Here is a 26,120-nt window from a genome sequence, read left to right on the forward strand (position 1 = left end):
AATTTAGCAGATTAACACTGGAGTGATAAATGAGCAGATGATGGGGTGCAAAAGAGCAGAAAAGTAAATAAAATATAAACCAAATTAGGTGTTGGCTTTGGGGATGATCAGTGAGATATACCTGCTGGAACGTATGCTATGGGTGGGTGTTGTTATCGTGACCAGCATAAACTTATAGATGACCTGGAGTGAGTGGGTCTGGCGACGAATATGTAGCGAGGGCCAGCCGACTAGAGCATACAGGTCGCAGTGCTGGGTGGTATAAGGTGATTTGGTAACAAAACGGATGGCACTGTGATAGACTGCATCCAGTTTGCTGAGTAGAGTGTTGGAAGCTATTTTGTAGATGACATCGCCGAAGTCGAGGATCGGTAGGATAGTCAGTTTTACTAGGGTAAGTTTGGTGTGTGAATGAGGCTTTGTTGCGAAATAGAAAGCCGATTCTAGATTTGATTTTTGATTGGAGATAATATGAGTCTGGAAGGAGAGTTTACAGTCTAGCCAGACACCTAGGTATTTGTAGTTGTCCACATATTCTAGGTCGGAACCGTCCAGGTTGGTGATGTTAGTCGGGCAGGCGGATGTGGGCAGCGAAAGGTTGAAAAGCATGCATTTGGTTTTACTAGCGTTTAAGAGCAGTTGGAGGCGATGGAAGGAGTGTTGTATGGCATTGAAGCTCGTTTGGAGGTTACTTAGCACAGTGTCCAAGGAAGGGACAGAAGTATACAGAATGGTGTCATCTGCGTAGAGGTGGATCATGGAATCGCCCGCAACAAGAGCGACATCATTGATTTATACAGAGAAAAGATTCGGCCCGAGAATTGAACCCTGTGGTACCCCCATAGAGACTGGCAGAGGTCCGGACAACATGCCCTCCGATTTGACACACTGAACTCTGTCTGCAAAGTAGTTGGTGAAACAGGTGAGGCAGTCATTAGAAAAACCAAGGGTATTGAGTCTGCCGATAAGAATACGGTGATTGACAGAGTCGAAAGCCTTAGCCAGGTCGATGAAGACGGCTGCACAGTACTGTCATTTAGTACCTTGAGCGTGGCTGAGGTGCACCCGTGATCGGCTCGGAAGCCGGATTGCACAGCGGAGAAGGTATGGTGGGATTCTAAATGGTCAGTGATCTGTTTATTAACTAGTCTTTCGAAGACTTTAGATAGGCAGGGCAGGTTAGAAATAAGTCTGTAACAGTTTGGGTCTAGGGTGTCACCCCCTTTGAAGAGGGGGATGAACACGGCAGCTTTCCAATCTTTAGGGATCTCGGACGATACGATAGAGAGGTTGAACAGGCTGGTAATAGGGGTTGCAACAATGGCGGCGGATAGTTTTAGAAAGAGAGGGTCCAGATTGTCTAGCCTAGCTGATTTGTACGGGTCCAGGTTTTGCAGCTCTTTCAGAACATCTGCTGTCTGGATTTGGGTGAAGGAGAAGCTGGGGAGGCTTGGGCGAGTAGCTGCGGGGGGGCGGAGCTGTTGGCCTGGGTTGGAGTAGCCAGGAGGAAGGCATGGCCAGCCGTTGAGAAAAGCTTATTGAAATTTTAGATTATCATGGATTCATCAGTGGCGACCGTGTTACCTAGCCTCAGGGCAGCTGGGAGGAGGTGCTCTAGTTGTCCATGGACTTTACAGTGTCCCAAAACCTTTTGGAGTTAGAGCTACAGGATGTGAATTTCTGCTTGAAAAAGCTAGCCTTTGCTTTCCTGACTGACTGTGTGTATTGGTTCCTGACTTCCCTGGACAGGACTATTCGATGCTATTGCAGTCCGCCACATGATGTGGGGATGAGGTCAATATGCTTCCAGGATACCCAGGCCAGGTCGATAAGAAAGGCCTGGTCGCAGAGGTGTTTTAGGGAGTGTTTGACAGTGATGAGGGGTGGTCGTTTGACCGCGGACCCATAGCAGATACAGGCAATGAGGCAGTGATCGCTGAGATCCTGATTGAAGACAGCGGAGATGTATTTGGAGGGCATGTTGGTCAGGATAATGTCAATGAGGGTGCCCATGATAATGGATTTAGGGTTGTACCTGGTGGGTTCCTTGATGATTTCTGTGAGATTGAGGGCATCTAGCTTAGATTGTAGGATTGCCGGGGTGTTAAGCATATCCCAGTTTAGGTCACCTAACAGAACGAACTCTGAAGCTAGATGGGGGGGTGGGGGCGATCAATTGACAAATGTTGTCCAGTGCACAGCAGGGAGCAGAGGGGGGTTGATAGCAGGCGGCAACAGTGAGAGACTTATTTCAGAAGAGGTTGATTTTTAAAATTAGAAGTTCAAACTGTTTGGGTATAGACCTGGAGGTTAATGCAACCGCTGTGTCAGATTTTAAAAAAAAGATTTACGGAAAAAGCAAACCATGCCATAATCTGAGTACAGCGCTCAGAGACCCAACAAGCCAAAAAGATATCCGCCATATTGTGCAGTCAACAGAAGTCAGAAACAACATTATAAATATTCACTTATCTTTGATGATCTTTATCAGAATGCACTCCCAGGAATCCCAGTTCCACAATAAATGTTTGATTTGTTCGATAATGTCCATAATATTTGTCCAAATAGCTACTTTTGTTAGTGCGTTTTGTAAACAAATCCAAAGTCACGAAGCGCGTTCACTAGGAGCAGACAAAATGTCAAAAAGTTATATTACAGTCCGTAGAAACATGTCAAACGAAGTTTAGAATCAATCTTTAGGATCTTTAGGATGTCTCTCTTGGTGTTAGGGGGCAGTTTTCATTTTTGAAAAAAAACGTTCCCGTTTTAGACGGGATATTTTGTCAGGAAAATATGCTAGAATATGCATATAATTGACATCTTTGGATAGAAAACACTCTAACGTTTCCAAAACTGTAAAAATATTGTCTGTGAGTATAAGAGAAGTGATGTTGCAGGCAAAAGCCTGAGAAAAATCCAATCCGGAAGTGCCCCAGGTTTTGAAAGCGCTGTGTTCCAATGACTCCCTATTCAGCTGTGAATGTACCATCAACGAGCTTACGCTTTCTACGTATTCCCTCGAAAGTGTCTACAGCATTGTGATGTAGTTTTACGCATTTCTATTGAAGAATAGCCGTAGGCAGCCACATGTAAGTGGTCACATGGTGGCTCCGAGAGAGATTCTCGAGTAAAAAACAGAGGTAGCCATTATTCCAATCGGTCCTACTGAAAAACGAATTGTCCCGACGGATATATTATCGAATATATATTAGAAAAACACCTTGAGGATGGATTCTAAACAACGTTTGCCATGTTTCTGTCGATATTATGGAGCTAATTTGGAATATTTTTCGGCGTTGTGGTGACCGCAATTTCCGGGCGATTTCTCAGCCAAACGTGAAGAACAAACGGAGCTATTTCGCCTACAAAAATAATATTTTGGGAAAAAATGAACTTTGGCTGTCTACCTGGGAGTCTCGTGAGTGAAAACATCTGAAGTTCATCAAAGGTAAACGATTTAATTTGATTGCTTTTCTGATTTCCGTGACAAGGTTGCCTGCTGCTAGCAAGGCATAATGCTATGCTATGATAAACTTACACAAATGCTTGTCTAGCGTTGGCTGTAAAGCATATATTTCACTTGTGATTTTCATGAATAGGAAGATTTTCTAGGAAGATTTATGTCCGTTGCGTTATGCTAATTAGTGTCAGATGATGACAACGGTCCCGTTCACGGGATGGGGTGTCACTACAGGTTAACATAAATCTTCAATAATGTTCCAACCGGAGAATTCCTTTGTCTGTAGAAGAGCAATGAGCTACCTCTCATGTGATTGCGCGTGACCAGCTCCTGGCAATCTGCCAGACCACTGACTCAAAGAGCCCTTATGTAGAAGTAGAAGCCAGTAGAAGCCTCAAACAAGTTTCTAAAGACGGTTGACATCTGGTGGAAGCCTTAGGAAGTGCAACATGACCAATATCCCACTGTGTCTTCAATTGGGAATGAGTTAAAAATCGACCAACCTCAGATTCCCCACCTCTTGGTTGGATTTTTTCTCAGGTTTTTGCCTGCCATATGAGTTCTGTTATACTCACAGATATCATTCAAACACTTTTAGAAACGTCAGAGTGTTTGCTATCCAAATATACTAGTAATATGTATATATTAGCAATTGGGACTGAGGAGCAGGCAGTTTACTCTGAGCACACCTCTGGGCCTCTTATTCATCCAAGCTACTCAATACTGCCCCCAGACAGAAGAAGTTTTAAAGTCGTTGGCAATATCAGTGGGCGTTTTGATGAATGAGCCTTCGGATTCAATTAATGATGGAGCTGTGTGTTCTTTTTTCCCCAAAATGTAATTTAAGGTGCCCCGAAGCTTTTTACTATGATTCTTTATATCATATTATAGTTTATTTTTTATTTAGTTTAGTCACATGATTTCTTAAATTGCAGTATATTTTCCAATCAGTTGGGCTGCCAGACTTATTTGCCATATCTTTTGCCTCATCCCTTTCAACCATACCATTTTTCAATTCCTCATCAATCCAAGGTGATTTTAAAGTTTCAACAGTCATTTTCTTAATGGTTGCATGCTTTTTAGTAACTCTAATAAGCAATTTCATAAATGTGTCAAGTATTATGACAACTCATTGTTACAGTGGTAGAGATTAACTGAGCTGGTCTTGGATCATTGAAAAGTCATTGTTTCAACGTAGCCTTGAGAGTCCAGGAGCCAACATGATTTGGATGGACTCTGTCCTTCCTGTAGAGCATTTTTTGTTTCCAGAAGGTGTCAAAGTTCTCTATGAAAATGACTCCAGCAGAGCTACAGTAATATTTTAGACAGATGTGTAATGCCAGCAGTCCGCTGAGTCTTTCACACCCACAGCCCAACGATGGTACTGGACCTGAAATTATTAGCCGTTTTTTGGACTATTGTAATGCTAAAAAAAGTTATTTAAAATCCATTTTCAAATGTTCCGAGCTATCCCTCCTAGGAGTTGGAGGCCAAGTCATCTGATCAGGCACTCCATCCCTCTCCTTCATTGTCAAAAAGCCCTTACACAGCCTGGAAGTGTGTTGGGTCATTGTCCTGTTGAAAAACAAGTGATATTCCCACTAAGCCCAAACCAGATGAGATGGTATATCGCTGCAGAATGCTGTGGTAGCTATGCCGGTTAAGAGTGCCTTGAATTCTAAATAAATCACAGACAGTGTGAGCAGCAAAGCACTCCTACACCATAACTCCTCCTCCATGCTTCACGGTGGGAACCACACATGCTGAGATCATCAATTCACCTACTCTGCTTCTCACAAAGACACAGCAGTTGGAACCAAAAATCTCAAATTTGGACTCGTCATACCAAAGGACAGATTTCCACCGGTTGAATGTCCATTGCTTGTGTTTTTTTGTCCAAGCAAGTCTCTTCTTATTATTGGTGTCCGTTGGAGGTGGTTTCTTTGCAGCAATTCGACCGTGAAGGCCTGATTCACGCAGACTCCTCTGAACAGTCGATGTTGAGATGTGTCTGTTACTTGAACTCTGTGAATCATTTATTTGGGCTGTAATTTCTGAGGCTGGTAAGTCTATTGAACGTATCCTTTCCAGTAGAGGTAAATCTGGGTCTTCCTTTCCTGTGAAGGTCCTCATGTGAGCCAGTTTCATCATTGCACTTGATAGTTTGCGAGTGTACTTGAAGAAACTTTAAAAGTTCTTGAAAGTTTTGGAATCGACTGACCTTCATCTCTTAAACGAATCATGGACTATCATTTCTCTTTTCTCATTTGAGCAGTTCTTGCCATAATATGGACTTGGTCTTTTACCAAATGGGGCTATCTTTGCATACCTTGTCACAATGCAACTGATTTGCTCAAGCACATTATGAAGGAAAGAAATTCCACAAATTAACTTTTAACAAGGCTGTTGTTAATTGAAATGCATTCCAGGTGACTTCCTCATGAAGTTGGTTGAAGAGTCTTCAAAGCTGTCAGGCAAAGGGTGGCTACTTTGAAGAATCTCAAATCTAAAATAGATTTTGATTTGTTTAATTAACACTTTTTTGGTTACTACACGATTCCATATGTGTTGTTTCATAGTGTTGATGTCTTCACTATTGTTCTATAATGTAGAATATAGTACAAATAAATAAAAACCCTTGAATGAGTAGATGTATCCAATCTTTTGACTGGTACTGTAAATGGGAAACCAGCTAACACAGTGACTGGGAGGACTGAGTAGACCTTTCTCTATGCAGCTAATACCAGTTGCAATTTCAAACAAGTTCAGAGTGGAGCTGTCTCTAAGGACTTGGAAAACTGCTTTCGATGTGTGATATTTTTAAAGCTGGCAAATGCCCATGGGTTTGGATAAAACTGTAGCTATCAATCACATCTCAAGGTTGAAATGTATAAGATTTTGCCAAAATGGTTTGCAGCGAACGTCATCTTCACTTGTAGCTCAGTTGGAACACTTGAATCTTTCTCCTCACGTACATTTTTGGTTAGAGAAAACATATTCATTAGTTATTTAAAGCGGTCCTGGAGGATCCATCCTCTCTTGATACATTTTAGGGCAATATGTCAATGTGGTGACAAATGTAGGGAAAACTCGAGTTCATTATTCTCTGGATGAACGACCATTAACACACTTAAAGGGGTGGGTTTCAGCCAGTCATTTTTAACTTGTGGTGTATGAATTATTGTATTGCTGAGAAGTACATTTATTGTGTGTGTTTTGTTGCCCGGAAGCTATTTCTAATAGCTCCGTTTCAGGACTGGTTGGGCCTTGATGAATGTTGACTAATCTCTGAAGTCAACTATGGTGTTTGCGATAATTTATCACATCTTTTAAAGGATCTCCTAGTGGGAATATTAACAAGCACGCTGCCATGGTTAAAGTCTTTAGGAATATTAGAAGTTCTCTTTCCTCTGGCATCTGATGAAGAACTCCAGCTGAGGTTAGATAACACTCACCTTTTTAGTAAGTTTTAGATTTTCACTCTGATGAAAACGCCCTCGGAACAGTTATTTTTGTCAAAAATAGAGGGCTATGAATCGCGATGGTTTGCTGTAGCATAAATAAGGCACATAGAAAATAGATGGGAGAAATGCTTGGTTTTGATTAATTACAGCTTTATTAAGTCAAGAATCGAGTACACAGCTTTTAAAAGTAACTCATAATAGTAATTAAATAATTTCTATAAATAATGTAAGAGAAATGGTATAATAATATCTTAAATTGATAAAGGCATTAGAGGCAGATCTATGCAAGGTTTGATATTATTGATCATGATGTGTCACACTGTTAATTCCAGTATTGTTGTTGCATTATAATTTGATATAATGTCCACACAAATGAATGACTCCAAACTAATGTAAGCCATGCATTGATATTGTACAATGTTTCAAGTGTTTAAAGTGGATGACATACTTCTACACAGTGGTCCCATCCTAAAGTATAATTAAAAACTACAATGACATTCAATTTAACCCGAATATATACTACATGACCAAAAGTATATGGACACCTGCTTGTCAAACATCTCATTCCTCAATCATGGGCATTAATATGGAGTTGGTCCCACCTTTGCTGCTATAACAGCCTTCTTGGAAGGTTTTCCACTAGATGTTGGAACATTGCTGCTGGGACTTCAATTCAGCCACAAGAGCATCAGTGAGGTCGGGCGCTGATGTTGGGCGATTAGGCCTGGCTCGCAGTCACCGTTCCAATTCATCCCAAAGGTGTTCAATGGGGTTGAGGTCAGGACTCTGTGCAGGCCAGTCAAGTTCTTCCACACCGATCTCGACAAACCATATCTGTATGTGTTACGCCCCTGAAAACAGGGGAGAAATAATCACGAGAGTGACACGGTGTTGTATTCTCAATTCAACGTTTAGTGTAATGAGAAAAGACCGCGATTTTCCCCAGGAATATGGGTGGAGACCAGAGCAATCGATCTCCGGCTCATAGATTTAGAGCATTTCGTAGATCACAGATGAACACTTTTAGGCACCACAAAATAAAGTAATCAATATAACGTTTACACATTACTCTCACAATTCGTATCCTTTGACAGATTTTAACTTTAACACATTTATATGAATGTTATCAATCTCTATCAACTAATACTGAATGCATCTTTTTAACCTTAGATGTTTTAAGATCCTCACATACTATAAACTTACTAATACTTTTTAATGTATAACAGGCTATGAATATTTCCTTTAACCTGTCACATATGGACCTTGCTTTGTGCACGGGGGCATTGTCATGCTGAAAAAGGAAAGGGCCTTCCTCAAACTGTTGCCTCATTGTATTTTGTAGGGTTAAGATTTCACTTCACAAGAACTAAGAGGCTTAGCCGAACCATGAAAAACAGCCCCAGACCATTATTCCTCTTCCACCAAACTTGACAGTTGCCACTGTGCATTGGGGCAGGTAAGCATTCTCATGAAGTCCGCCAAGTCTAATGCCGGTGACCTTTACAGCACTCCAGCTGAAGCTTGGCATTGCACATGGTGATCTTAGGCTTGTATGCAGCTGCTTGTTAATTTCATGAAGCTCCAGACGAACAGTTATTGTGCTGTCTTTGATTCCAGTGGCAGTTTGGAACTCGGTAGTGAGTTTTGCAACTGAGGACAGATGATTTTTACTTGCTATGCGCTTCAGCACTCAACGGTCACGTTCTGTGAGCTTGTGTGGCCTACCACTTCGCAGCTGAGCCGTTGTTGCTCGTAGACATTTCCACTTCACAATAACAGCACTTACGGTTGACCGGGGCAGCTCTAGCACGGCCAAAATTTTACAAACTGACTTGTTGAAAAAGGTGGTATCCTATGACGGTGCCACATGGGAAGTCACTGAGATCTTCAGTAAGGCCAGTCTACTGCCAATGTTTGTATTTGGAGATTGCATGGCTTTGTGCTCGATTTTATACACCTGTCAGTGACGGGTGTGGCTGAAATAGCCAAATCCACTAATTTGAAGGGGTGTCCACATACTTTTGTGTAAATGGTGTACTAATTTCACTGTGTGTCGTTGTTATCAAATACAGAAAAAAATACATATGCCTTATTCTGTACAAGCAGTAATGTCCGGAAAAAGCTACATTTTAACTAGAGCACATATGGTAAAGTAAGGTGTGTAGTGAGATGCCTCTGGACATGCTCTTATTTTAGCCATGTCATTGTGCCTGCTGAATGCTCACCTGGTTGAGGTGACTCACTGGTGCTTACTGTACTAGCCCTAGCCCCATTTCTGTGCCACACATACACACTGGCAGGACCTGCTCATGCGGTTTTGTTTTTAAATAGATTTTGGGACAGGGGCTGTGGCCATGAACCTGTCTATATGGCGTAAATAGAGACCGAGAGGGGCAGGGCGGGCGCTCACCTGATAGTGTGACATACACACACACACGCCCACACACAGTAGTGTTGTTGTGGGGACCCATGCCAGAGTTGTGCCCCAGATGCTGCTAGGCCAGCTGCTTCTGAGTTTGGGCCTGCTGGGAATCAGTCTACAGCTCGGCCTAGTTAATAGGACACACTAAGCTTGGTGAGCATAACAAATGGGATGGCGCCGTTGTTCATCTGAAGTGCTTTTAATGATTGTAAAGATATACAATTATTTTTGGTTCCTTCAACCTATTCTATTCAATTTGTCTGAAATCAAATAACGAATTTGTCAGATCAGTGTGATTAAAAAAAAATTGAATGTCAGCTAAATTGCTTTCAACACCTCATGTGCATTGAATAGCAATGAAGGCAATGTAGCATTTGCAGCCTATTAGAAGAGTTGGAGGCATGGCTTATTGGGGTCGTAGCTTTCAAGTTGTTCTTTTTGCCTACCTGTCAGAGTGAAAGTAAATATGGTCTATTGTATACATCAATTAAACTTTAACTTGTACATGGCCAATATTTGTAGTCATACTTGCATAAGTGTATATGAACGCTGTAAAAAGCAGGCTGGTGCAGTTTTTACTGATGGGTATATGCTTTGGTTTATTCAACCTATTTAATTTGTCAGTAATTGGACAGATTAATGTACTGTAGATTTTTGAATTGAATAAAAGTTTTTTAATTGATTTCAACACCTCATGCACATGCCCATTGCATAGTGGTGGGGGCAGTGTAGTGGGGGCAGCCTATTAGAAGAGGAGCTGTAACTTATTTAGGGTGTAGCTTTCAGTTTGTTATTTTTACCCACCTGTCAGTGAATGTCATTTAAGTTGATCTGTTCTGTTGTATTCACCATGCAGAGTTTTGCTTCCGCACTGCTTCCGTGATGATACTTGCATGAGTGCATGTGATTCTTAATTACATTAAATATTTGATTGTATTTATTTATTTTAACTGAAGGGAAAAAGTAAGTTCAGTGTTTAACGAAATAGGTTGCAATTGAAATATTGGTTTGTTAGATTGCACCATCTCCTCATTGGTTATACCCACGTGGGTGATTGAAAGACAAACTGTTTTGCCGGTTGTCGTGGTAATACTATGAAAGTTTAGATGCCGATCACCATATAAGGTCAAAGATGAAAAAGCCTGAAAGGAGGAGAGATGACTAGAAACGATTCGGTTGGCCGTTTTATGTGTGGAATAATTGTCGGAGTAGAGGACCTTGTGCATTTCAGGTAAAATAACAACTCAATGTTTATATCCCAGGATAAATTAGCAAGCAAGTGCAACCTAACTAGCTAAATTGCCATACATGTTTAATACTTTTCGACCTGTCCCCAAATTAATGTCATTGGTTCAGAGTTTGTTTTGATATTTTAACCTGTGTGTCGTGATCGCGTTTGGTGTAGGAGGACAAAATTAATTTATGCACGATGGCGCACGATAGCAGACGGTTTGGGTTCATTGTGTAGGCCTAAATTGTAAGGGTTGTAATTTGCATAGTATTTTTTTGTTTGTTGTTATTTGTAATTGGAAATATGGATACAAAGAGGTTTGTAGTACAGTGTGTGTGGAAGGGGAAATTTGAGGTGTCTGTATGGAGAAAATTTGGACAATCCAATAAATATTTAGGCCCAATCTCAGTATTTTTGAGTTAGGTGTGATCAATTCCTTCTGCAAGTATTACATTTTACATATTAGAGTGACTTAGAGTGAATTATTTTTATACCCAAAATACTTCCGTTTGTTTGTCGCGTTATGTTCAGAAATCCACAGGAAAGAGCTGTCACGACAACGCATACGAAAATTCCAAATATTATCCATAGAAACATGTCAAACGTTTTTTATAATCAATCCTCAGGTTGTTTTTAAAATATATATCTTATAATATATCAACCTGGTGTGTAGGTTTTTCAATAACACCGGGAGAAACAATGGCCGCTTTACTCTGTAGCGCAAAAACTCACTCTGAGATCCCCACCTATCCACTTACGCAATGTGATCTTTCACACTCATTTTTCAAAATGAAAGCCTGAAACTATGTCTAAAGACTGTTGACACTTTAGGGAAGCCATAGAAAAAGGAATCTGGTTGATATCCCTTTAAATGGAGGATAGGCATGCATAGGAACAGAGAGGTTTCAAAATTAGAGGCACTTCCTGATTGGATTTTCCTCAGGTTTTCGCCTACAATATCAGTTCTGTTATATTCACAGACAATCTTTTACCAGTTTGGAAACTTTAGAGTGTTTTCTATCCTAATCTGACAATTATATGCATATTCTAGTTTCTGGGGCTGAGAAATAGGCAGTTTCAAATGGGTACGTTTTTTAGCCAAAAAACGAAAATACTGCCCCCTACACGCAAGGGGAAGGTGTTATGAGAGATGATTGGTTGGTAGATTAAGCCGATTAAGCCAATTTATATGAGCCAGAAGTTTTTCGCGGTCTTTCTGTACTGACTAACTAAGGCCAAGTTTGACGCATTAATTCACCAGACTTTGCACATTTGGGCTGAAGTGTCTGGGAACAGGATTACCCTGAGTGTGACAGCATGCATCTGGCATGAGAACCTGAACACAAGCAAGCAGGGACACACTAAGTGTATGATTTGTGTCTGTGTCCAGCCAAGCTAGAGGCTATCTCACTCTGTATTAATATCACCATATTTCCTCCACGATACACTGTTTGGATATTTTGTTCTGAATAACAAAACAGACTAAATATTATGTATATATTACTAAATATTATCATAGATCAAAGGTGGTTTATTACATTTTTCCATGTTTTTAGTAAATCATTGTTTAGTGTTTCCGGATCCAAATAGAATAAAAAAATATACAAGTATTTTTAGGCAAATTTTTACCACAGTCAAAAACACAATTCTGCCTATAGTAATTTGATAAATAGGACCTTTATTTGAATCTATGTTTATCTGCAGACATAATAAGTTATCCATACAATCAGAGGGTGGATCACCTGCTGAGATGTAGCTCCCCATGTTCTCGCCTAAGATTGTACTTTTTTTTTTATACCAGACACAAAAGCAAAATTACCTTACTTTTGTGAGTTATAAGAATTGCTATACAAAGTCTGCCAATGGCATCAATGCTTGATAGAACTGCAATACAGAACTCTGATACACTCTCAATCTACACAGAGAGCTGTATTGATATGTATCCTCTGGATGGTAGTTATTCTTTGGCAAATCTAAAATAAGTATTTATTTGAATTCAGGTTCCTCTGGAGATGTAATATTAAGTAATACATATTACCAGAGGGTGGAACAGTGATTTTGACCAGATAGACAGATCACCTGCCAAGATGGAACACCTTATTTACCCGCCTATGATTATATTTGTTATATACTAGGTATGACCATGTACAAAATCACAATGACCTTAGATGTATGCTAAGTTTCAGTCAAAACAGCTCATAAAAATCTGTCAGTAGCTAGGTTTCCATCCAATTGGCGACAGAATTTCATATGAATCTTCTAAAACCTGTATATAGAAAATATGTGCATTTTCCCACTAGTGTTGTGCTTCCACCAAACTGACTTGTTATGGAGAAAAATCAGTGTGTGATGACATAATGCACACAAAATGTACTTTTTCACTTCAGTTTTCGTGTGCCGAATACACATTTTAAAAATGTTACATCACATTTTCAGCTCTACCAATATTTTTGGCACAAACTGTTGCATTAAATAAAAAATGTGCCTACTCTGGTCTTGGCACTTTCTCTCTAGCCAACAGCTGGCAGATAGTGTGGCTAGGCTCTGCGGGTAGCTTAGTCTACATGAATAGTTTATTATGGATAAGAGCGATATTATTTTTGTTAGTCAAACGGCAGTCAAGCCACCAGAATAAGATACTTGACATTTATTGGAAAGAAGCATCATGCTCATACCGTTCACTTTCACCAGCCTGTGAAGTTCAGCATAACTTATTACATCTGTAGCCTAATAAACTGCATGGTTTCTCGAGTTGTAGTAGGAAGACCACACACCATGTCATCGCATGACTCAAAGTTTACTTCGATATGATGGTTATTATATCAATATTTGCGCCTATGGGCGTTTCCACCGCCATTTCTCGCTTAATAGATTTTTACCAACACAAACAGATCCCACCCTGTCAAACACACAAATTATCTTTCGGCATTTATGGTAACTGAACTAAATGACTATCGCCCTATATCACTCACTTCTGTCATCATGAAGTGCTTTGAGGCGAGTTAAGGATCATATCACCTCCAACATACCTGACACCCTAGACCCACTACAATTTGCATACCACACAAACAGATCCACGGATGATGCAATCGCCATCGCACTATACACTGCCTTATCCCATCTGGACAAAAGGATGTATATAAGAAAGCTGTTCATTGACTACAGCTCAGCCTTCAACACCATAGTGCCCTCCAAGCTTATCACTAGGTCTGAACTCCACTCTGTGCAACTGGGTCCTGGACTTCCTAACAGGCTGATCCCAGGTGTTGAAGATAGGCAACAACACCTCCTCCACACTGATCCTCAACACTGTACTCCCCATTTACCCATGACTGCGTGGCCACGCACGTATCCAACACAATCATCAAGTTTGCAGACGACAGAACAGTGGCATGCTTGATTACTAACAACGAGGAGACAGCCTACAGGGAGGAGGTAATGGCACTGGCGGAGGCGTGGCAGAAAAATAACCTCTCCCTCAATGTTATCAAAACAAAGGAGCTGATAGTGGACTTCAGGAGACAGCAGTGAGAGCACACCCCCATCCACATCAACAGGGTCGCAGTGGAGAGGGTGAAAAGCTTCAAGTTCCTTGACGTGCACATCACTGACAGCCTGAAATGATCGTGGACGTCAGGAAACAGCAGAGGGAGCACCCCCTTATTCACATCGACGGGACAGCAGTAGAGAAGGTGGAAAGTTTTAAGTTTCTCAGCGTACACATCACAAACAAACTGAAATGGTCCACCCACACAGACAGTGTGGTGAAGAAGGCACAATACCGCCTCTTCAACCTCAGGAGGCTGAAGAAATGTGGCTTTGGCCCCCAAGACACTCACTATATTCTACAAATGCACTATTGAGAGCATCTTGTCGGGCTGTATCACTGCCTGGTACGGCAATTGCACCTTCCGCAACTGCAGGCCTCTCCAGAGGGTGGTTCGGTCAGCCCAACGAATCACCAGGAGCACACTGCCTGCCCTCCAGGACATCTACAGCACCCGGTGTCACAGGAAGGCCAAAAAGATAATCAAGGACCTCTAGTCTAAGATCCCTCCTAATGTGTTCTCCTACCTTTTTGATATTTATTTTGTACTAATTACCCTTTTTTTATTATTATACTATACTCAGTATTTGAATTATTTATTTTATACCACAATTGTTGCTCATCTTTATCAAGGGTGTTAATTTTGGAACCCAACTGTAAGCTTTCATATCAAATTGCATTTGTCACATGCGACTAACACAACAGGTGAAACAGTGCTTACCTAACCAACAATGCAATTTTAAGAAAATACCTACATAATTTGTTCAAGAAAGAGATAACAAAAACAAATAATTAAAGAGCAGCAGTAAATAACATGTACTGGGCCGTACACACTGACCACTGTACTGCCTTGCGGTCGGAGGCCGAGCAGTTGCCATACCAGGCAGTGATGCAACCCGTCAGGATTCTCTCGATGGTGCAGCTGTAAAACCTTTCGAGGATCTGAGGACCCATGCCAAACCTATTCCCTCCTTAGGGTGAAACATCTTAGTTTGCTTGGACCATGTTAGTTTGTTAGTGATGTGGAAGCCAAGGAACATGAAGCTCTCAACCTGCTCCACTTTTAATACAACCATTCATGTGCTCGGTTCTCTTTTTCCTGTAGTCCACAATCATATTCTTTGTCTTGATCACATTGAGGGAGAGGTTGTTGTCCTTCACCACACGGTCAGGTATTTGACCTCATCCCTATAGGCTCATCGTTGTCGTTAATCAGGCCTACCACTGTTGTGTCATCAGCAAACTTAATGATGGTGTTGGAGTTGTGCCTGGCTGTGCAGTCATGAGTGAACAGGGAGTACAGGAGGGGACTGAGCACACACCCCTGAGGGGCCACCATGTTGAGGATCAGTGTGGCGGATGTGTTGTTAGCTACCCTTACCACCTGGGGGCGGCCCGTCAGGAAGGCTAGGATACAGTTGCAGATGGAGGTGTTTAGTCCCAGGGTCCTTAGATTAGTGATGTGCTTTGAGGGCACTATGGTGTTGAACGCTGAGCTGTAGTCAATGAATAGCATTCTCACATAGGTGTTCCTTTTGTGTGCAGTATTGAGTGCAATAGAGAGGGCAGTTTGGAGTGCAATAGAGACTGCATCATCTGTGGATCTGTTGGTGTGGTATGCAAATTGGAGTGGGTATAGGGTTTCTGGGATAATAGTGTATGGCATGTTTTATTACGTCTGAAATGTATTGACAACCAAGCAGTGAGATAGGTAATATTAATACAACCATTCACTTACAGCTATGAGGAATGAGACGGTTAATATTCAAACCTTACCTGATTATATTACTATGTATCAGGTCATGATTGCACAATTGCTTAAATAAATATGTTACATAGTGTACCATATGTTTTTGTAGTATCTTTCTCATCATTCCTTCTTACCTCCCTTTCATTGTGCTTCATTAGATTTTAAAACAAACTCACAAAAACAGTGTTCCTAGTCTGAAAAATGTTGTCTATGCGGGGTAATGAAACCCATTAGACGATGTTTCCTGGTTGAAATAAAGCAAAACCCCTTTTGAATTCAACCACTCTTACCTTAAGCGCTTTCTGTTATACGGTATTAAAATCCACACTCATTTCATATTGCCATCACCTCTGTTGCTCTTTCATCACCTCTCTCGCTCTACACCCTCTCTTTCCCTCACTCTATTCCCCTCCCCTCTCTCCCCTCTCCCTGCGCTGCAGGAAGCCCTAGTGAATCCTCGCAGTAGCAGCTGCTCGGCTCTCTTTCGCTGCCCTTCACATTTCACTGTTCAGCTCGCAGTTATCAACACACGTTACCCAAACAAGGTGTGATCCTAATTAACTTGCAGTGCACTGTACAAACACACTGGGCCACATATGTGGGCCTCACAGCAGGAGTCAGCTGAAAACAGCCATAGGGCCTGATGGCCCCGGCTGAGGTTACAGGGAGATGGATATCTTAACTTTTTATGGCTGCAGGGGCAGTATTGAGTAGCTTGAATGAAAAGGCACCCATTGTAAACGGCCAGCTCCTCAGTCTCAGTTGCTAATATATGCATATTATTATTAGTATTGGATAGAAAACACTCTGAAGTTTCCAAAACTGTCAAAAATATTGTCTGTGAGTATAACAAAACTGATATTGCAGGCGAAACCCTGAGGAAAATCAAAGCAGGAGGTGGCTTCTATTTTGAAAACTCCATGTTCCATAGCCTCCCTTTGCTCCATTTAAAGGGATATGAACCAGATTCATTTTTCCCATTGCTTCCTCAAGGTGTCAACAGTCTTCAGACATAGTTTCAGGCTTTTATTTTGAAAAATGAGCCAGAACGATAACGTCGCATCAAGTGGTCACATGAGTTTTGCTCGCGCAACAGAGTTTGGATAGATATTGCTTTTCCCTCTCCTACTGTGAAAGACATTTGCGGATGATATATTATCTATTATATATTTTAAAAACAACCTGAGGTTTGATTATAAAAAACGTTTGACATGTTTCTGTGGACATTATGGAAACTATTTGGAATTTGTCTGCATTGTCGTGACCGCTCTTTCCTGTGGATTTCTGAACATAACGCGACAAACAAACAGAGGTATTTTGGATCCAAAAATAATCTTTAAGGAACAAAAGGAACATTGGTTGTGTAACTGGGAGTCTCGTGAGTGAAAACATCCGAAGATCATCAAAGGTAAATGATTCATTTGATTGCTTTTCCGATTTTCTTGACCGAGCTACCTGATGCTAAGTGTACTTAATGTTTTATCGTGCGATCGATAAACTTACACAAACCCTTGGATTGCTTTCGCTGTAAAGCATAATTTCAAAATCTGACATGACAGGTGGATTAACAAAAGGCTAAACTGTGTTTTCCTATATTGCACATGTGTCACGAACCGGCTCAATTGCCCTTAACAAAGGGAGACAACGTGAAGATAAGGAGTAATAAAAAATGTATTTATTAAATAAATAACTAAGTATAATATACAATGGTGTGTGTAATCAGTAATCAGTAATGTAAGTGAGTGTTTTGCATGCATGAATGTGATAATGCAGGGTGTTGAAAAATGCTAAAGCAAACCACCAGGAAACACAACAAAATCTATAAAGGTGTCTGCATGGAGAGAGTCTCCTCTATGAATGGGGAAGTGGTGTATTTATCCTGGGACACACCGGGCCCAGGTGTTTCCCATGTAGCTGACGACCCTCCCAACTCTGCCTAACGGCATCCTAGTAAGGAAGCAAGGACAAAGAGAGAATACGGCAGACAGAGTGGGAGGGTCGTCACACTTGTGATTTCTTGAATATAAATATTTATAGTAATATTTATTGTACTATGCTACTCAGCGGTTGTTGATGACACTTGTCCCAATATCGGGATTGCAGCCATAACAAGTTAAGTAAGGTTGGAGCAAGCTATATGTGTGGACATTTAGTTTCACTCTTGCGGTCAGTCATAGGGTATGATGAGATAATCAAATTCTTTCAGCTTCAGGTTTCAGCTATTATTTTCAGTGGTTTTACTGCTCGCCAGGAGGTAGTCTGACTCTGGTAGACTTATGTTAACTCTTACCACCCTGACAGATCCACGGACGACACTATTGCATTGCACTGCACACTGCCCTCACCTGGACAAAATGCATATGTGAGGATGCTGTTCATCGACAATAACTCAGCCTTCAATACCATAATGCTGTATAAGCTCATTACAATGCTCAGGGCCTGGACTTTCTGACGGGCCGTCCCCAGGTGGTGAAGGTAGGCAACATTACCTACTCGACACTGATTCTCAACACGGGGGCCCCACAAGGGTTCATCCTCAGTCCCCTCCTGTATTCCCTGTATACCCACGACTGCATGGCCTCACACAGTTCCAACTTCGTCATCCAGTTCACTGACGACACAACAGTAGTAGGCCTGATTACCAACAACGACTAGACAGCCTACAGGGAGGAGGTAGGCATGCTGACGGTGTGGAGCCAGGTAAACAATCTCTCCCTCAACGTTAGCAAAACAAAGGAGCTAGTTATGGACTTCTAGAGGAACCAGAAGGGGATGATGGAGTTGGAACTGTGTGAAGCCACGTGGAGATGGTCAATAACTCCAAATTCCTCGATCAGAGAAACTGAAATGGTATAACCATACGGACACCGTGATGAAGAAGGCACGACAGCGACTCTTCAACTTCAGGAGCACCATCAAACCGCATACTGTTGGGCTGCATCACAGCCTGGTACGGCAATTCCACCACGCAGACCACAAGGCTCTTCAGAGGGTGATACGTGCAGCTGAACGCACCACTGGGTGGATGTTGCCTGCCCTACAGAACACCTATAACACAGGAAGGCCAAGAAGATCTTCATGCATCAAGGACCACAGCCACCCAAGCCATATCCTGTTATCCCCGCTTCAATCACACAGGCGTGGGCAGTACAGGAGCATCATGGCAAAAACTGAAAGACTGGCCAATAGTTTCTACACTCAGACAATCAGGCTGCTGAATAGCTACCACTAGTCTGCTACCTGCTCCAACCCCCCAACCATTTCGAATCCCACCGTATCTTCTCCACTATGCAATCTAGTTTCCGAGCTGGTCATGGGTGCACCTCAGCCACACTCAAGGTCATTAACGATATCATAACCGCCATCGATAAAACACAGTACTGTGCAGCCGTCTTCATCTACCTGGCCAAGGCTTTCGGCTCTGTAAATCACCGTATTCTCATTGGCAGACTCAATAACCTTGGCTTCTCAAATGACCGCCTCGCCTGGTTCACCAACTACTTCTCAAATAGAGTTCAGTGTGTAAAATCAGAGGACCTGTTGTCCGGACCTCTGACAGTCTCTATGGGGGTGCCACAGGGTTCAATTCTCAGGCCGACTCTTTGCTCTGTATATATCAATGATGTTGCTCTTGCTGCTGGTAATTCTCTGATCAACATCTACACAGAATGCAGATGTTAATGTGAGTGTAGCGAAATTCTTGTGCTTCTAGTTCCGACAATGCACTAATAACCAACGAGTAATCTAACCTAACAATTCCAAAACTACTACCTTATACATACAAGTGTAAAGGGATAAAGAATATGTACATAAAGATATATGAATGAGTGATGGTACAGAACGGCATTGGCAAGATGCAGTAGATGGTATCGAGTACAGTATATACATATGAGATGAGTAATGTAGGGTATGTAAACAAAGTGGCATAGTTTAAAGTGGCTAGTGATACATGTATTACATAAAGATGCAGTAGATGATAGAGTACAGTATATACATATACATATGAGATGAATGATGTAGGGTATGTAAACATTATATTAAGTAGCATTGTTTAAAGTGGCTAGTGATATATTTACATCAATTTCCATCAATTCCCATTATTAAAGTGGCTGGAGTTGAGTCAGTGTGTTGGCAGCAGCCACGCAATGTTAGTTGTGGCTGTTTAACAGTCTGATGGCCTTGAGATAGAAGCTGTTTTTCAGTCTCTCGGTCCCTGCTTTGATGCACCTGTACTGACCTCGCCTTCTTGGATGATAGCGGGGTGAACAGGCAGTGGCTCGGGTGGTTGTTGTCCTTGATGATCTTTATGGCCTTCCTGTGGCATCAAGGTGGGGTAGGTGTCCTGGATGGCAGGTAGTTTGCCCCCGGTGATGCGTTGTGCAGACCTCACTACCCTCTGGAGAGCCTTACGGTTGTGGACGGAGCAGTTGCCGTAGCAGGGGGAGATACAGCCCGACAGGATGCTCTCGATTGTGCATCTGTAGAAGTTTGTGAGTGCTTTTGGTGACAAGCCGAATTTCTTCAGCCTCCTGAGGTTGAAGAGGCGCTGCAGCGCCTTCTTCACGATGCTGTCTGTGTGTGTGGACCAATTCAGTTTGTCTGTGATGTGTATGCCGAGGAACTTAGTTTTACTAAGAGAGGGTAGTAAATTTAAGTGCATGCTCTTCAACCGATTGCTGCCCACACTATCCCACCTGACCAGCATCACTACTCTGGACGGTTCTGACCTAGAATATGTGGACAACTACAAATACCTAGGTGTCTGGTTAGACTGTAAACTCTCCTTCCAGACTCACATTAAGCATCTCCAATCCAAAATGAAGTCTAGAATTGACTTCCTATGTCACAACAAAGCCTCATTCACTCATGCTGCCAAACATACCCTCGTAAAACGGACTGTCCTACCAATCCTTGACTTCTGCAATGTCATTTACAAAATAGCCCCAAACACTCTGATAGACAACATCCAGTTTGCTGAGTAGAGTGCCATCCGTTTTTTCACCAAAGCCCCATATTCTACCCACCACTGCGACCTTTATGCTCTCGTTGGCTGGCCCTCACTAAGTATTCGTCACCAAACCCACTGGCTCAAGGTCATCTACAAGTCTCTGCTAGGTAAAGCCCCACCTTATCTCAGCTCACTGGTCACCATAGCAACACCCAGCAGCAGCACGCGCTCCAGCAGGTATATTTCACTGGTCATCCCCAAAGCCAACACTTCCTTTGGCCGCCTTTCCTTCCAGTTCTCTGCTGCCAATGACTGGAACGAATTGCATAAATCACTGAAGCTGGAGTCTTATATCTCACTCTCTAACTTTAAGCATCAGCTGTCAGAGCAGCTTACTGATCACTGTACCTGTACACAGCCAATCTGTAAATAGCACACAAAAAAACATTTGAATGGTGTCTTTGAACTGGTCAGTGGACATTTAGGAGAAAAGTCTCTTTTCATCAGCTGGTTGAGAGAATGCAAAGATTGTGAAAAGCTGTCATCAAGGCAAAGGGTGGCTACTTTGAAGTATCTTAAATCTAAAATATATTTTCATTTGTTTAACACATTTTTGGTTACTACATGATTCCATACATGTTATTTCATAGTTTGATGTCTTCACTATTATTCTACAATGTAGAATTAGGACAAATAAAGAAATAGTAGTACTGTATACTGTATATTTTCATAATATTTGTACCATATACTTGTGCTTATGTCCTCAAAAGTGAGTACACCTGAGAAATGTCTAACTATTTTTTACCAGGAATGTGATTTCCAGACCTTTCTAAAACTATGCAATATTACCAGTTACTGTTTATGGCTATCTCATGAAAATAATTACGTTTGGGTATGTCTATTTAGGCAGAAATCTACATTTTGCCCTATATTTCAAGAGGTTTTAATCATACCTGTGGGCACATCATATCAGTGTGAAAGTGAACCTGAATCTACAAGGGTAAATGAGTGATTCCAAATGTATGCTGATGGACGATGATTTGCAATGAAGACCCCAGCTGCATATTAGCCCGTGGAGAGACGCCATTTTGGGGCTGAGTGACACCCATTGCCACTGGAAGGAAGCTCCATGTGGATATTCAATCAGAGCTCCCTGTGGTGTTATATTCCCCTCACAAATCCCTTGGGTGGGAGACCCGAAGGAGTATACCATAGAATTATCATGAAATCCAACTAAATGAAGGCATTTTGAAATGTTTACTTTGTGAGCGTATAGAGAAAACCAAGGCCTTATCAACCGAAGACAAGAAAAGGTTGACCAGTCAAATAGAGTCATCATTAATTTATTCAATATAGAAATCGATTGAACCTTTAGCAAACTCAACCAGAGGGATTTGCCAACACAGACAAATGATGGTAGTGAAAACGGTGGGGAGACGTATATATCACATGATATCAGACGATGACCTATGTAAAGAAAGTGACAGAATTACATTCTGCTCGTATGCAGCCAATTAATGGGATACAAGAGCCTGAACACAACCTAGTTTGTGCATTGTATCTCAACTACAGGCAAACAAATCTTCAGATATGAGTGGCTGGTTGTTTATGCAATAGAAATACATGTTAGAGCTTAATACTTTGTGATCGCTGTAGTTTCATGCATCAACTTCCCAATATTAGAAATAGTCTAACTGTAATATTAACATTGAAATGAATGTCTTAAAGATAGGAAAATATGAAATGTTTTAACTAGATCAGCACTCTCCTTCTTCAGAAGGCTCTTCAATGTTATCTTTGGCTGCACTGCTGACCTGCACTGAGTATTACATGCATTTCTGTGTTGCAACTAGATAAAAGCTCAGTGTGGGCGTCTGTATATGACATTTAGTCGGCAGAGAGAAGGAGAAAGCACAGTGGAAGTGGAGCAGTAGTGTAAATGTCCAATTCCCTTGATCGCTGGGCCTTAGATTAGTCATTCCTATCTTTGTGCCTCAATTATTGGCTGGTGTGCTGGCTGTACCCTCTCTCTGCACGTAGCGACTGGAGCGACTAGAAGTAGCCCTTTCCGATCACAGCCCATGTCATCCCGTATACAGGTGGAAAATGGCTGATTTTGTCATTAATAGGCGCCTAAATTGGAACGCAGTGGCTGTACAGTAACATGCTATACATGACGTTAAAAAGCTAATTGGGCTACTTTTGCACATTTGTTGTTGTCTGAGTGAGGAAAATTCTGTAAATTGAGGAGTTGATGTGTTCTGATAGATGAGATGTTGAGGATTATAGTAAATGCTGCTTTGATGTCATACAAGCCAACCACACACCTGTGAATCCAAATGTGCACTTCCATATTTGAAAACGCATGTCATTTACAGTATTACATTTAATGATTGTGGGACTCGCACTTGAATGCATGAGCACGAAATTACAATGTTTATCTGAAGTTCTTTTTGAAAGCCCGTCACTGTAAGATCGTATTTTAAAACTTAGCTAGCCATGTTGGCAATATAATCATCTTTAAAATGATGCCACTTGACCCAGATTGTAGTTTATAGTGGAACTTTTTTGGATTGTGTAAATAACAACAGTAATTGTTTGATGGTGGGGACGCAGGACTGTGTTCCAAACAAAAAACTACAAGTGTGCTTGCTTCATTCCCTCAATAGGAAAACTAGGAGAGCTCAAAAAAATACTTTATAGTTGAATGCTCTTTCCTTAAGTCATGAAAGCGCATTGAAATTACTTAGGAACTGTGCACAGTTTCGAGACGTGTGTGACCGTTTATCTTGCACCTACTCCATAATGTCAAAGAATATTCTTGTTATGTTACTGAATGTATCCAGAGTATTTTCTGATTTTGAACTGTTGTGTCCTCACTTTGGTCTGATAAGAGTTCTCTTTCAATGGTTTCCATGGTCATGTACAGTATATGCTTCTTATAGTTGCTATTTTAGAAACATTTCAATTTGTCCCTATCCATATAGGACAGTAAGGGGTTTTAAGAACGAAATCTGCTGTTGTCATAGCGCCCCATAGTTTTCCTGTCAAACATCAAGGTTTGGTATGATAGTTGACTATACTTACATTGTAGCTGATTAACATGAAATTAAGTCTATTTTACTAATACTGAGTTCATAAGGGATGGCTCACATACACTATATGTACAAAGGTATGTGAACACCCCTTCAAATGACTGGATTTGGCTATTTCAGACACACCCATTGCTGACAGGTGTGTAAAATCAAGCACACAGCCATGCAATCTCCATAGAAAAACATTGGCAGTAGAATAGCCTTACTGAATAGCTCAGTGACTTTCAACGTGGCACCGTCATAGTATGCCACCTTTTCAACAAGTTAGTTTGTCAAATTTCTGCCCTGCTAGAGCTGCCCCAGTCAACTGTGAGTGTTGCTATTGTGAAGTAAAAACGTCTAGGAGCAACAACGGCACAGCTGCAGATGGTAAGCCACACAAGCTCACAGAACGGGACCGCTGAGTGTCTGTCCTCAGTTGCAACACTCACTACCGAGTTACAAACTGCATCTGGAAGCAACATCAGCACAATAACTATTCATCAGGAGCTTCATAAAATAGGTTTCCATGGCCGAGCAGCCACACACAAGCAAAAGATCACCATACACAATGCCAAGTGTAGGCTGGAGTGGTGTAAAGGTCACCGCCATTAGACTCTGGAGCTGTGGGAACGCATTCTCGAGTGATGAATCATGATTCACCATCTGGCAGTCCAATGGACCAATCTGGGTTTGGCAGCTGCCAAGATAATGCTACCTGCCCCAATGCAAAGTGCCAGCTGTAAAGTTTGGTGGAAGAGGAATAATGATCTAGGGCTGTTTTACATGGTTCGGGCTAGGCCCCTTAGTTCCAGTGAAGAGAAATCTTAACGCTACAGCATACTGTGCAATGACATTCTAGACGATTCCGTGCTTCCAACTTGTGGCAACAGTTGGAGGCCCTTTCCTGTTTCAGCATGACAATGTCCCTGTGCACAAGTCGAGGTCTTTACAGAAATTGTTTTGTTGGGATAGGTGTGGAAAAACTTGACTGAACTACACCTTTGGGATTAATTTTAACGCCGACTGCGAGTCAGGCCTAATCGCCCAACATCAGTGCCCGACCTCACCAATGCTCTCATTTTCAACGTGTCCCTGAGTCTGAGTCTTTAATTCCACCATGTTACAGGCAGACCACCATAGTCCCTGTGCCCAAGAACACTTAGGTAACCTGCCTAAATAACTACCCAGACCCCTCTTTTACACTGCTGCTACTCTCTGTTTATAATCTATGCATAGTCACTGTAACTCTACCTACATATACATATTACCTCAACTAACCGGTGCCCCCGCCCATTGACTCTGTACTGATACCCCCTGTTTATAGCCTCACTTGTTACTTTACTGCTGCTGTTTAATTATTTGTTACTTAACACTTATATATTTTTTTCTAAACTTCTTAAAGCATTGTTGGTTAAGGGTTAATAAGTAAGCATTTCACTGTAAGGTCTAGTACACCTGTTGTATTCGGCACATGTGACAAATAACATTTGATTTGATTTGTGGCTTAATTGATGCAATGACCCGCAGCAATGTTCCAACATTTAACGGAAAGCCTTCCCAGAAGAGTGGAGGCTGTTATATTAGTAAAGGGGGCACCAACTCCATAATAATGCCCATGATTTTGGAATAAGATATTCAACGAGAGGTGTCCACATACTTTTGGTCATGTAATGTATATTAATTTCCACATTATATCTTGCTCAGTCTCTCTACAATGTATGTTGTTGAACCCTCAGAACACCCTTTCCATGGCCAGACTCCTGTATTCTAAAAGGTATAGGGGCATGTAATTAATGCACAAGTTTTGCCCCCATACTTCCTACACCCCTATTCAGCGCTGCTTTGAACATAATGTGGTTTATATACTGTATATATTTTATCCAGCACCAGGATTATTTATATTCATATTTATTGCGAGAAACAGACACTATACATTACAGAAGTTAGCAGGCCACAGCTTTCAGAATGGGGGAGAAACCTGCTGATGAGGTAGATGTTGAGAGAGTGAGTGGCTTACCCAGATGGGAGTGCCAGGCAAAGAGAACATTTCCTTAAAAGAGCACATTTGCAGGTGCATCTAGAGTAAGGGATCACAAAGCTAGATAGATAGATAGATAGATAGTGAGAGAGAGAAAAGAGACAGACAAAAGACATACGGGAAGAAAGCAAAGGTCAGAGGGAGAAAGAATTCTACAGAGATAGAGAACAACATTTCTCACAG

Source organism: Oncorhynchus mykiss, chromosome 2, assembly GCF_013265735.2.
Source record: "Oncorhynchus mykiss isolate Arlee chromosome 2, USDA_OmykA_1.1, whole genome shotgun sequence".
NCBI lineage: Eukaryota > Metazoa > Chordata > Actinopteri > Salmoniformes > Salmonidae > Oncorhynchus > Oncorhynchus mykiss.